This window comes from Saccopteryx leptura, chromosome 5 (assembly GCF_036850995.1).
Source record: "Saccopteryx leptura isolate mSacLep1 chromosome 5, mSacLep1_pri_phased_curated, whole genome shotgun sequence".
Lineage (NCBI taxonomy): Eukaryota > Metazoa > Chordata > Mammalia > Chiroptera > Emballonuridae > Saccopteryx > Saccopteryx leptura.
In genome coordinates, this window is record NC_089507.1 from 147914702 (window position 1) to 147927351 (window position 12650).

Here is a 12650-nt window from a genome sequence, read left to right on the forward strand (position 1 = left end):
TATATATATATATGCTCAGTTGGTTGTAGGAACAGGTCATTCCAGTGTGTGGCTTGGTGCTCCCAACTCATTGCCAGTCCTTAGGTTCCTCCATACCACAGGTGGCGCCCCTACCCTGCACCCCCTGCCGCTGGAAGGGAAGTTCCCAGTCTTGACTCACCAGCAGCAGCCCTGTGGCCTCCAGGGAGGAGGAAGGAGAACTTTGCACAGGGCAGACGGGCAGCTCCCCCGACCTGAAGGCCTGCGTTGACAGTGGGGCTCTGTGTCTCGGGGTGCTTTGGGGGGGCTTTCGGCTGCACGTACACAGAAAACCCAAGCGCACCAAGAGCCTCTCAGCTGGTTTGCTGACCAGGCGGTTCCTTCCCCACCTCCTGGAATAGGAAGAGCTTCCGAGGTGGTGGTGAGCTCCTGGAAAGTGACAGGGAGACTGGAGGGTGTCAGGGTCCGAGCTGTCGGTCATGGGTGTGAGGAGCTAACAGCCTGCTGGGAATCCCTGCCGGTGTCATGGCCCATGGAGAGAGAACTGGGTGAGGTGTCTGCTTCGAGTCCCGCCGCCCGCAAGGGAAACGTGCTACCACACCAGGTCACCCTGCTCTGCCGGGCCGCGACTAGCTTCTCCTAAGCCAGGGGTCTCAAACTCAACTCAGCATGTGGGCTGCAGAGCAAGATCACAGCTGTTCGGCGGGCCGCACTAGGTCTACAAAAGGCAACTGTTATGCAACACTTTTCTCACTGCAGTTGAAAACAAAACAAAAAAAAATCAGTACAACAAGCACAATCGTACATGCAGTTTACTCAGTGTCACAAAACGACCAGAAACTGTAGTTCGCATCACAACTGCTGTTAACTAAGCAAATATCTAGCTAGGATGCTAGAGAAATGAAAAATACAAGTAGGCCCCTAGGCTTACTTAATTTTATCCAAAATATTTTGAACTTCATGGATTAGTCTGCGGGCCGCACAAAATTGTTCGGCGGGCCGCATGTGGCCCGCGGGCCACGAGTTTGAGACCCCTGTCCTAAGCCCATCTATGCCCCAAATCCTGGTTCTAAAGGCTGAAAGTGGGAAGTGGACGCTGGATAGGAAACGCTGTGTTTACATCAGGCTGCGGCTTCCCGTCGGCGAGAGTCTCACTCTTAACCGCTCCTGGGTTTCAGTCTGTCACCTGTCAGCAGGGGTGGCAGTGCTCCTCACACAGGGTCTCCTGTAGCTCTCACTGAGAAAGAGCCATATGTATGTCAAAGAGCCATGAAGAGTATTTTTGCTCTTGTCTGATACCTTTAGCTCACACTGATTCTGCTCCGGAGTTTATAATGGCTTTATCTGCCTCCGTCACATCTCCAATGAGACGGCAAACAGCCAGTCGGTGAGGACCGTGCCAGTCCTTGGATGTTTTATATTCTCTAACACCAGGCACATAGTATGTTCCAAAGGATTAACTAAAGAGTCTTCTCCATTGGAAAAACATCTCTTACAGGTAAAAGAGAAGTAATTCTTGTTGGAAAAAGCATTGATTCTAGAATATTACAACCTCCTTTCCTTACCCTGCTCAATGTATTGCCTCATTTATAAGCACTTGCAAAGAAATTCAAAATATGTTCGAAAAAAATAAATGATCATTTGACCCTGAAACTCCAGCCTGCCGACCCCTGGGTGCCTCCTGGTGTGCTATATAGGGGAAGCACACCACATCATTCCTGAGTGTTGTTAGGAAAAAAAAATTTTTTTTAAATAAATTTGAAATGACATAAAGCTTTTCTAATTTCTTGTCTGTGGGGACTGAGGTGGGGGGCAAGTAAAAATGACACCCCATGGAAGCAGCAGACATGTCCAGAACGCAGTCTTCCCTAGGGGACAGCTTGTCCCCACGTCAGCGGCATTAAAGAAGGGGTGGCGGGGAGCGAGAGGGGAGAAGCTTCCCTTGACTGACTCAACTTAAAGAGACGTCAGAAAAAATCAGCCCAGTACCATGGTGGGGCCTCCTGTGGATCCCTGAACTCTACAAGGATGTTCCCTTTCGACGGCAGGAGCAATGTGAATGAGGCCTGCACATTAGGTGACACTGATGAGCTGTGTCAGGTGTGGGGCTGGTATTTGTCACATAAGAAAAGGACTCCACTCTTTAAGATGCACACTGTGTATTAATACACTCTACTGTGATCAATGCATAATAAAAAACATGTAATATTTTATATTGTAATTACGCTTCCATGCCTATTCATTTTTAATAATAATTGTAAGAAAAAAGTACTCATTTAGATACAAAAACGTCACATTATACGCAACGGATCAACTCTGCATCGATCGAATATGGACATTGACAGATGAGTCTTCCAATATCAAAAAGGGGGACATGTAGGAGGACACTCTTCCAGGTAGGATGGAACTTATAAAAGAAGGACTGTCCTCCATAAAGGAGGACAATTGGTCACCTTTGTTTTAAAGGGAAGGGGATGGGGACAGAGGACTCAGTCAGGCACAGCCCAATCCAGACCCGTGGCTGGGCTCTGTAGTTGGACACATCCATGGTAAGCGAGCTGGAGAGAAGCCGGTGCTGTCCCAGAGGGGACGTGTCTCCAAGGGGCCTGGCTTCTGACCGGTGCTGGCCTCCCTCCAGACTGACCTGCGCCTGCGGAGTACCTGAGCATCCTTACCGGGCCGAGTGGCCTTGGCTCCCACCGTGGCTGGTGCTGCTCTGCGTGTGCAGGATGTCTCCTGCGAGCCCCCGGCAGCTGCAAAGAAGACCTCGAGGAGGCCTAGACGCGTCCTGTCCTCTTCTCTCCCCTCTGTCACCGCAGGTGATGAGGCCGTCCCTTCGGAATGCTGTTAGAGTACTTTTCTGCCTGAAGCCAATGCCGTCCATTTTATTTTACAAAAAAAGTCTTTGATGTAAGTTTCATCAGTTCTGGAAGAAAGTTCTTTAAAACTCATACATTTTGTCAATGTTCTGACATCTCAAATCATAGTAATAATAGTCCCACAGAAGCCCTGCAGGTCAGGGAACAGAAAAGGCTGCTCTGAATGGTCTCATTTTACCAGATTTCACTCAAGCCTACCAGGAGAAAAAAAGTACTCATTAAAAAATGTCAACTGGGCCTGACCAGGCGGTGGTGCAGTGGATAGAGGTTGGACTGTGACGCAGAGAACCCAGGTTCGAGACCCCGAGGTCACCAGCTTGAGCGCGGGCTCATCTGGTTTGAGCAAAGCTCACCAGCTTGAGCCCAAGGTCACTGGCTCGAGCAAGGGGTCACTCGGTCTGCTGTAGCCCCCCGGTCAAGGCACATATGAGAAAGCAATCTATGAACAACTACGGAGACTAAGGAGCCGCAAGGAAGAATTGATACTTCTCATCTCTCTCCCTTCCTGTCTGTCTGTCCCTATCTCACTCTCTCTGTCTCTGTTGCAAAAAAAAAAAAAAAAATGTCTACTGGAACTTTAATCCCCTTAAGTGAAATAGTTAAAGGAGCAAGAAATCTCGAATGTAAATTTAATCCAAACTGGTGGAGTCGATCCGGTTTTCAAATGTCTTGACTAAGAAAGTCTCCTGGCCAAGTCTGTCAGTCTGCGTTTCTGACAATGACGTGCATGCTCGTGCACACACCTCACCCTTGGGTAGCAGTTCTATTCTCTCTGTTCAAGCTCCCAGCGGTGCCTGTGCTGGGGACTTCCCCGCCTTGACCCCTCTGTGCTGATGGGGAACCCAGACTGCTCGGAGGGGGAACCCGAAGGCACGCCAAGTCTGGAATTAAAAATGGAATTTTACTTACGGATTAGTTCCATATTGCTGCATAAAGAGGTACCCCAAAACTAAGTAGCTTCAGACAACATGTATTTGTTACCTTCTTTACATTTCCTGAGGGTGAGGAATCAGAAGTGGCTCAGTTGGGAGGTTCAGGCTCAGAGTCTGTCACCTCAGGGCTTGTCCTCACGGGAGAGCCTCCCTCACATGGTGGCCGGCCGGCCTCTGTTCCTCACTAGCTGTTGCCCAGAGGTCCTCCTTTCCTTGACATATCACCTGCTCACAACATGGCAGCTGGCTTCCCCCAGGGTGAGGCAGAGACAGTGTTCATTTTATAAACTCACCTCGAACATGACGTACCACCCTGATGGGTCACAAGTACAATGAGAAGGACCACAGGGTGTGGGATCCCTTGTTGAACACCAGGAGGTGGGAGGCTCTGGGGTCATCTTGGAGGGTGACAGCACAAGGTCTTCTTATTAAGAACTTTGGGTTCTGTGGTGGGGTGGAATCAGAACCAGCCTAGGTGTCCTAACTCTTCTACTGCTGGTGCAAATCAGAAGAGACCCCCAACTCTGGGCAGGAGCTAAAACCCACAGATCCTACCAGTAGGAAATGGCCAACTTCCTACCATTTTGTAAACTCTTTGGAAACATTTGGTGGAAATAGCAGGGATAATTTTGGCTGTGTGACTCCTCCAGGCATATCTTGCTTTGTCACTAAAACACTCCATTTAGGAATTATGCTGGCATTTCCTCCAGCTGCTGAGATGTTTAGACATCAATGGTGTAAATGCGTCTTTTTTTAGTCATAGCCAATGTATTTCAAATTTATTAACTAGACCACAATTAACATGAGTTTTTTTAATCCCAGGGGGAGGGGGAATAGCATCTTAAGTGACATCATAAAACATCATAACTCATCAGATCACTTACTTTTCCCAAATTTTACTACCAGCTGATTATGCACCTGGCTACAAAGAGGAACTTGAACTAAGGCAAATAAAATTTCCACTTTCAGAATGTCAGGAATAATTATGGCATATCTGAAAGACTAGATACATAGATATAAAACCATACTATTTAATGTGTTGGACTTGGCATGGTTATTCTAATAAGAAACAGAATAACAAAATATAGTAGCCAAGGATAAAATTCAGTTCTCACCCACTTCACCCTCAGCTATAATGTGTGTGCAGCTCACCTAGAGGGAAATATTTTAATTATTGGAAACTTATTATGCACAATGGATAGTGTCCTTCCCTCCCACCATTGGAAGGGACACCTTCCAAGTCTGAGGGACTGGCTGACATAGACAATGGACCATTTCCACATATCTATAAATAGGAAAGCAGGGGCTTTTGTGTGACATGCAGAGAGACACAGACAAGGGACTTGCATCCCAAATCTCACATTGATCTGCAATCTGGAAACAGGACGCATTAAAGGTTTGTACATGCGTCACCATTTCTGGGTAAAAAGCCTTTATATTCTTGGTTGCCAGCAAGAGCCCAAGTGGTATGCAACTACACAGCCAAACCATCAGTGACATCGAAGGAAAAAACTCTCGCTGGGAGCCATAGGAAAGAGAGATTGGTGGCAGGGTCTGGAAAGCAAGCCGTTTCTATTTCTACATCCTTTTCACTAGAATAAGGGTGTCAATTTTAACTGACATTTTCCAGCGAAGTGAAAATCATTCCGGGCGGGAGGTGTGGGGTGGGATGCAGGCAACTACATACTGAAAGGACGTTGAAGGCGTCAGTGTTGAGGGAAAATAGCTACTTGATTTCAAATATTGTCAACCAAAGTGGTTGGTCGCCTGCCCCACAGGAACCCCCCAGGAGCCACTCGGGACGCACACGGGGCTTGTGTGAAGCCCGCGAAACAAGGCTGCAGGCCGTTCACCCTGCACTCAGCGCAGTCTCCCCGGAAGCAAAGCTGGGGGTGGCAGGGTTCCTTCCAGCTCCGCCATGTGTCTGTAATTCTGCTCTGGACGAGGAGCAGGTCTCTGAAGTCTGGGATGCAGCAGCAGGCAGCAGAGCTGCTTTTCTTTCCATCCATCTTCTGACATCAGAGCAAGATCTTTTCTGCCTCCCTTATCCTCGATGTGATTTGTGGCCTTTTGCATGTTTTGAAAGTGGCTGAAAACAGTATCTCTCATCCTGCACGCCCTTTTGGAGCCTTGCAACACGAGGTGGAGTCCGTCTCCTGCCCTTGAACCATGGGCTGGACCATGGGAACGCAGCAAGAGAGATGCTCTGTGAATTCCAAGGCTGGGTCAGTAGCAAGGCGCAGTGTTACATGTGCCTGGTTCTTCTCTCTCTCTCTCTCTCTCTCCCTCTCTCTCTCCATCTCAGACATGGAGCTACCATTTTGTGAGGAAGCCCAAGCTACAGAAAGAGGCTGTGTGTAGAGGTTATTACCTCTAACAGCTGCTGTCCCAGCTGACACCACGTCACCCACCTGTTGGGGTGGGAAAACACCTTTGTGATGTTTCCTGTGCCCCCCACCCAACCCTCGGACCGCAACTGCACCAAGACCTTGAGCAAGAGGGCCGGGCGGAGCCCAGTCGACTCCAGAACTGTAAGAAAAAGATTTCTAAAAATAGACGTAATAAAATACTTAATTGTTGTGGTTTTATGCCATTTGGTTTGGGGTGAGTCTTACTCAGCAGTTTGATGAGTCTGAAGAGGTAAGATACCATACCATTTAAGAATTATAATCTTCAGGCATTTCTGTTCATGTTAGTGCCATAGAAGATTTTGAAAAACTGTGTATTTTCTCACTCCTTTTTAAGTTGCCATCTTGATTTCTTTTTAATAACTGCAGAATAAATTTTCACACAAAATTGTTACCTTGTTTGATAGCATAGTCACCTATATTGAAAATACAAGAACCATTTTCTTTTTCAGGAGAGAAAACCTTTAGTGTTTTTCTCTCTCTCTGAACTAGTATGCCTATTCCACTTCGCCTCCCATAAATTTTATTCTAATGTAACTTATGTTTGAAAATCATTTATCACCTTATTTTACCTTACTGCAAAAGGATATACGCATTTATATACTGAAATTATAGCTGGGCTGTGAGGATGGAGAGAATAGGGGTGTACGTGACCACTCCCCTTCCAATCTGGCAGTGAAGTAACCGGTTAACAGGAAGGGTATACTTAGACTTCCCCCAAGGAGTGTCTTACACGCTGAAGACCAGCCTCGGAGGGCTCTCCTCTTAGAAACCATTTAAGCAGTCTCCTCATAGTGTTTTCAAATACGCTCAGTGGCGGGTGTGCTGGATTGAAATTTCCAAATGTCGGATGGAGGGAAGAAGGTTTTGGTTGAGCAGGGCCCTTGACGAGATGCTCTGTGGCACGTTGTCTCATCTTTGCTCAAGAGAGAGGGCTTCTGGATGGGATGTTTTTGGAAGAGACCACGCAACATCTTCTCCTAGCATTTCTAAACACACGCCAAGAGCTCTGATAAATCATGGAACCAAGATACCTGTCTGACTGGGTTTTCTACACTCGTGGGACCGCAGACCCAGTGTTTGGGTAACACTTGCTTACATCCCCACACGGCCAGCCTTCCACAGGATATCCCCAGGGGAAGGCTGGGCGGAGTATCACATCTGGGAGCAGGTTTTATTCCCAAGCTGTTCCTCACGTGGCCCCCTTCCGAGTGGGCGTGGTGAGGCCAGCGGCCTCGGCTCCCGGCCCCCGCTCCGCCCGGTGAAGCGTCCTTAGCCCTACTCGGATGGACTTTCGACCTGGGGGATTGAACAGCCCCGCAGGTGGCAGGGGAACAAAGCCACGTGCTCTGTGTGACTTTGACATGTGCACCTTCAGGTGCCTGGGGAACGTGTGCTTTTCCAGTGTGAACTTTGATGCTTTGTCTCTGGGTCGCAGAGAGAACACCGACTCTCATCAGCAATTCCGGTTTTCCTCAGATCCATGCTAGGTGTGTGTGTGTGTGAGGGGGTGCCGTTGCCCTTGAAAGACCAGCACAAATGCCAACCCTTGGATTTCTCCACTTGTCCCTCAAATTCATGGTACAGGTTTTTAAGAAGTCTCACCTTTTGCTCAAGTTGTCCTTCAGAAGACAAGATTTGTTCTCAAAAGTGAGCTCTCCACCCAGTCCTTGTCGCTCTGCAAGAATGGCAGTACTCACCTTTCTCTCAGTTGTGTAAATGACGGTATACCCGGTGGGTCACCGATGTCGTCTGTACCAGGTGTAATTTTCAAGACGACACCCTCATTTTCAGCTCATTTCATCCCACTTGAAGCCCTTGTTACATATGTACGTTTTATAGGAAAATGTGGCTTCCATTTATCTTTGATATTTTTTGCTCCAAATAATGTTCAGTTCTGTTTAAACTAACACATAATAATTCATTCTTCTATTTTTTTTTTTTTTTAAGGCTGCTAGGACAAGATTAATTTAGATGATGTTGAGATTGATGCCACAGCAAGCCAGAACAAGTTGCAACATGCCGGAAACAATCGGTCCAATTTTTAATTTACAGATGGAGGGTGTTAGACTTGACTGTTGAGCGGTCTCTTTGGAGACCTTCATCTCCTGCATGTCAGTCACCAAGCTCAGGACCCTTCTGTTTCCCCAAGTTATAGACTATCATGCTTAATCGCTTATCATTCATTACATTTATCTAAACCTTTTGAGATTCAGTGAGTTTTCAACTGACTGCAGCTCTGTTAGTACTAAATCCTGTCAACTTGCTACACACCTAGGTCAGGTTACCCCCCCCCCTCCGTGGCCCCGCGGCTGCAGGGAGGAAGTTATAGGTAGGCACTCCCTTGGGTTGTGAGAAGTTCCTAAGCTTTATTTCAATAGAAGATATTGTGCCAAGAAGCAGCGGCATTCTGGCCTGTGAGGAAGAAGATAGGAGCAGGCATCCAGGCATGGGAGGACCTGGGGACAGACCCACAGAAATGAAAACCAGCTGTGAGTTTCCCAAAATCGGTGTAAGGCTCAGGGAAAACTAGGTAAGCAGACAACTCGAGCTTGGAAATGGACTCGCACAGGAGTAAGCTGGGGCCATGTTTTGAAGGTCCTTGAATGTCTATGGAAAGTCACTCCAGTTGGTTACTTTGAGGGACAGGAGAGTCATCACCCTGTTGAACATAATGAGCTCCGCATTCTGGGAGGCTCTGTCTCATCTGTGTGCAGACCAGGATGGAGAGGGGATGAGGTGGGAGGCAGGGGTGGCTGGACTCAAGGCAGAGGGACACTCAAGGGATGGTCGGGAGAGACACAACAGAGGAGAGCGAAGAGCTGGGTGACTGACGGGAGAGACCGAGTAATGGGGACAATTACAGCACCACCACCAAGGAGGAAAACACAGCAGGCCAGGAGCACTGGTCTGGGTGGGGCGGTTCCGAGCTCTCTTCCAGACCTGCGGCCTGTGACCTTGGATTCCCAGCCTCCCGGACAGTGTGATACTGATTTCCGTTGTTGAGAAGCCACCCGGGCCATGATGCTTAGCTCTAGCAGCCTGAGCTCAGGCAGAGGTCAAATGAAGCTACAAGTGGTGTGGAAGCAAAGCATTCAAAGTAGCACACACATGTGTGCAATAATATGACGGCTTCATGAATTCCTCATCGGTAAACCTGGGGGCTGGACTCCAGGACCCGTGTCTGCTTCTCCACCCACATGCCAGGACGCCCCTTCAGTGCCGCCTGGGGGTTTGCACACTGAGCTCACATGCATCACAGTACAGGCAGATGGCACCGCTGGGGGTACATTCACAGCATCGGAGTCGGGCCTGATCTCAGCTGGACAGAGTTCAGGGCAGGAGACCCTGTCAGTGAGGACAGTGGGGCCAGACGGAGGATTCATGTTGAGATACACAAGGGTTTAAAGGCCCAGGTTGGCCTGCCAGTTGGGGCCCCGTTACGGCCTAGATGGGAGGTGGCGTGGTTCCGGGACACAAGGAGGCACTGAGAGCTTCGGTGGTAGGCCTGGGAGTCACCAAGCAAGCCAGAGACACACACATGTCCCATTGGCTCCACCAACAATGGAACGTGGAGACAGGGACAACACAGACCACACAGGCCACTGATGACATGGGGGAAGCAACGTGAGAAGATCTGACCTGGAGTCAGAAAACCAGGGCTGGTGTGTTGCTCTGTTTACTAGCAGGTCAACCTGGGCGGGGGTCTCAAACTCACCCATCTTCCCTTTTCTCAGAAATGAAGTTAGTAAGTAATGCAAATGCTTTAGGGAACAGTTATAGAGACCTTTCTACACTCTTGTCTCCTATAAACTAGAGATGCTAAGTGTTACTTTATAGGTGCGTTAGGGTTTCGGAGGTTGATCCATGCGAAGCGCCTATGGCCACGTCTGGCTCAAGTAAGCACTCAAATTATTAGGCAGGTAGCCACGCACAACTGTCACCTGACCACCATCCCAATCCATTGCCTCTCCACGATTATTGATCTATTGGCTTTGTGTGTTTAGTGACCAACTGCTTCCACGAAAGACCAAGAGTCATTCTTTGCTTGTTCTTTTCTTCTATCCTTAGGGGACAGTGACTAGAGTCACTTAAAGAAAAAAAAACCCCACTCTATTGCAGTAATAATTTTTTAAAAACAGACACACATTACTTACCGGACACATATTACTTACCTATTCATATCTATTAAGCATCAACACTGTCCAACAGAATAGCAATAAAAACACATGCAGTAGTGTTTGGGATTCTAATCTAACACACACAGACTGTTGACATGACTGAGAGACAGAAGGGTATGCGTATGAAAGCTGTATAATAAGACAAGACAGCAAATAAGATGAAAACATCCCACAGAATGCACAAATTTTCCTGCAGCGGTCTAACCCGTGAGTAAAAACGGGATAAGGGATGTTAAAAAAAAGTCAATAGATTTTTAACCAAAAGCTGAACATTGTCCTAAGATAATCAAAAAGAAAAAAATGTTTGATTGATGAAAGCAAACAGAATGTTTTCTAAATAAATATATTCACATGGCTACAGCTTTTTAAAGATGTTTTACTTCTCTTAAATGGATAGGCTTTTCAGAGACCCCAACCATCTCTTGAATGGGTTGATGGTGTATAAATTATATAGCAAATCAAGCTGAAATGAAAACGCATGGCGGGATGATATACAAACATGAAGAACAATAAAGGTAGGTGTGACATCTAATGATATATCCGATGTAGGCTCAGGCACAACATGTCCACCGTAGTTGTTGTGCCTGACAATACTTTCAGTGTCCTAAAATGAGATGCCGGGCAGAACCGTTTTGGTTTGGTTGAACAGTTACACTGCATTAGAAGATGGGCATCTCCACAAAGGGCTAGAGGACTTCAAGGACACAGAAGGGTTTTAGGTCCACGATGCAGAAAACACAGCCTCGCGCTTCCCATAAGAGCACTCTTCCAGGTGTGCTGTGGCTGCCCTCTCCCAGGCATCTAGAACAGGGCCGTAATGTCTGGGGAGACTCCCAGAGTCACAGACAGAGTTGTAGAGGGAACCGATGGGATAGCAGGTGGGCGGGAGTGACAGGGAAGGCCGGGTTGGCAAGGAACTACAGCGCACACACACAGGGGAAGGCATTCTGACACAGTATTTCTAAGACCCAGGGCAGGCTTGTGGGCGGACACTCCCCGTGTAAGTGTACTGCGCTCAATCACTTGACGAGTAGGACTGAGTGTCCCACTGGCTGTCCGAGAGCCAGGGTTAGGCCTAAACGTGTGACATCTTAGGACAAGCGGTGCAGGCCACCAGCCATGAAAACTGAGTACATCCAGTACATGGCTGGAGATAAACAACTGTTAGAAATGTAGCAATATTTTCCACAGAACTCTATGTACCCAACGTCAAGGAAGCCCTACCCTAGAGACTTAGCTAAGAACAAGGTCAGCTAATCGCACCTCTCCCGCCCTTGTAAACGTTGCTTGCTTGCACAGCCTAGATAGCCACCCTATGAAAAGGAGCCATTTTAGAAGCTCGGGGCTGCAGTGTTCCCTTGCGTGGGTTGCCTGCAGTCCCTGTGCAGGTTTGCAATAAAACTTATAAAATTCACTTTGGGTTTGCTGCGGTCTGTCTCCTGGGATGTAACAAAACACTCCCTTGAGATTCTGTGCCATTCCACTTCGCCAAGGGATGTTCTACGGTGAAAGCAGGATGAATGCATAACAACATTAAAAAAACAACAAAAAACCGAAGACACAGAGAGACCTGAAGATGGCAGCAGAGTAGGCAGATGCACAGACTCCCAGCTCACACCACCAAACTGGATTATAAACTAATTTATGAACAATCAGCGTGAAAACCCAATACAGGACTACAAGAACAGCTTTCAAAAACCAAGGAGCAAAGAAGAAGCCACAACAAACCTGGTAGGGAGCGCCTGAATCTCCCCTGCTTACAGGAATGGGGGGGGGAGGGGGGATTGAGGCTGGGCTCTCACTCCAAGGAAAAGAGCAGTAAATACTGCTCACAGCCACTTGCCTGGCGACCAGGGAACGAGGTGTGTTGAAAGGGCCCACTTGTCTTCCAAAAAGAAAGGAGAGAGAGAGAGAGAGAGAGACAGATGGTGAGGGGGAGAGGAATATAGGTGATGACATGAAAAGCTGACTCATTCAGTGCTGGAGGCGGCCATAACTGGGGGAGGGGCTGATCATTCCACAAAGCAAAATACAAAAGTACTTCCAGGTCACAGAGATACAGACATCTCTCCAGCTCCAATCAGCACAAGACACAGCTGAAAACAAGAAGTGGGGAAGAGGGGCAGTAACTCAGGTCTCCATGGAGATCTGAGATACATCTCCCCCTAATGAAGCTGAGAAAGCAACCCGCCCCCAGAGAGATTAACTGGCAGAAGATGACTTCAAAGCCTCAGGTCACACCCATCGCATTGCTGGATACAGTTTCAAATA